The following is a 1,904-nucleotide window of genomic DNA, read 5'->3' as shown; positions in this document are numbered from 1 at the left end:
AAAGTTAACTAGAAAAAAACTGTTTTCATACCCACTGGAGATTCATACCTGAAGAAATAATATGATTATATAATGATGGTCTTTCTAACCCCAGTCATTCTTTAGTAGCTGGCATCATCATTTAGTAATTGGCATTCCACTATAAAGAACTTCCCCTTCTTCCCTACTTGTTTTCTATCAGTAAAGATTCTTAATTTATTCAGTGGGTTGTAATCCATACTGTCATTATTTATGCTGATGCTCAAATTGTTTCATATATGGGCAGTGGGAATAGAATTCCTTCAAGCTGGCTCCTTTGTCCTTTTTTATTTTTAATTGTGCTAAAACATACCTAACATTAAAAATTTACCATCTTAATCGTTTTTAAGTGTACAGTTCAGTGATGTAAAGTATATCCACATTGCTGTGCAACCAATCTCCAGAACTTTTCTGCTTTGCACAACTGAAACTGTGTGCCCATTAAACAACAACTTCCCATTTCCCCTTTCCCCCAGCCTCTGACAATCACCATTCTACTTTCTGTTTCTATGAATTTGACTACTTGAGTAGAATCATACAGTATGGTTTCTTTGTGACTGGCTTATTTCACTTAGCATAATGTCTTCAAGGTTTATTCATGTTGAAGCATGTGTCAGAATTTCCTTCCTTAAAGCCTGAATAATATTCAGTTGTATGTACATACCACATTTTGTTTATCCATTCATCTGTCGATGGGCATTTGAGTTGCTCCCACCCTTTGGCTATTGTGAATAATGCTGAAATAAACACAGGTGTACAAACATCTCTTTGAAACCCTGATTACAATTCTTTTGGGTATGCACCCAGAACTGGAATTCCTGGATCATACAGTAATTCTATTTTTAATTTTTTGAGGAATTGCCATACTATTTTCCACAGCAGCTGCACCATTTTACATTCCCACCAACAGTGTGCACGAGTTCCAATTTCTCCATAATCCTCATTTCTCTACATCCTTACCAACAGTTGTTATTTTCTGGTTTGTTTTTTTAAATATATATATATATATATTTATTTATGGCTGCTTTGGGTCTTCGTTGCTGCGTGTGGGCTTTCTCTAGTTGCGGTGAGTGGGGGCTGCTCTTTGCAGTGGCTTCTCTTGTTGCAGTGCAAGGACTCTAGGCTCGCAGGCTTCAGTAGTTGTGGCTTGCGGGCTCTAGAGCGCAGGCTCAGTAGTTGTGTCGCACGGGCTTAGCTGCTCCGCAGCATGTGGGATCTTCCCAGACCAGGGCTCGAACCCTAGTCCCCTGCATTGCCAGGTGGATTATTAACCACTGCACCACCACAGAAGTCGTTTCTGGGGTTTTTTGATAGTAGCTATCCTGAGTGTGACGCGATATCTCATTGTGTTTTTGATTTGCATTTCTCTGACGATTAGTGATGCTAAGCATCTTTTCAACTGTTTGTTGGTCATTTGTGTATCTTCTTTGGAGAAACGTCTATTCAAATCCTTTGCCTCCTTTTTCATTGGGTTATTTGTTATTTGTTCGTTTTAAAGAACTGTAGGGGCTATTTACAGATTCTGGACTGGGGAAAGGGAGCAAGAGTGAGGCGTTACACAGGGGCATGAAGAAACTTTTGGGAGAGATGAATATTCATTGATCTGATTGTGGTGATGGTATCTCCTATATATCAAAACTGATCAAATCATAACTTAAATACGTGCAGTTTATTGTAGTTCAATAAAGCTGCTTCAGAAAAAGTAAACTCAAAGAGCATCTAGAAGACTGAAAAGTGTTTTGGAAATTTTACTTCCTTTCAGCCCCTTGACAACAACTAGAGATAGATGACTAAATCAGTGACTATAATATGAAGTATCTAATTAAAAAAAAAAGAATTTCAAAGTTTTCCTTCCTTCATCTGAAACAATTTATTAGCATTGTGAT

The sequence above is a fragment of the Lagenorhynchus albirostris genome, chromosome 1, assembly GCF_949774975.1.
Source record: "Lagenorhynchus albirostris chromosome 1, mLagAlb1.1, whole genome shotgun sequence".
NCBI classification, from domain to species: Eukaryota; Metazoa; Chordata; class Mammalia; order Artiodactyla; family Delphinidae; genus Lagenorhynchus; species Lagenorhynchus albirostris.
The sequence above is the reverse complement of the archived record's forward strand: the minus strand, read 5'-3'. Positions refer to the sequence as shown.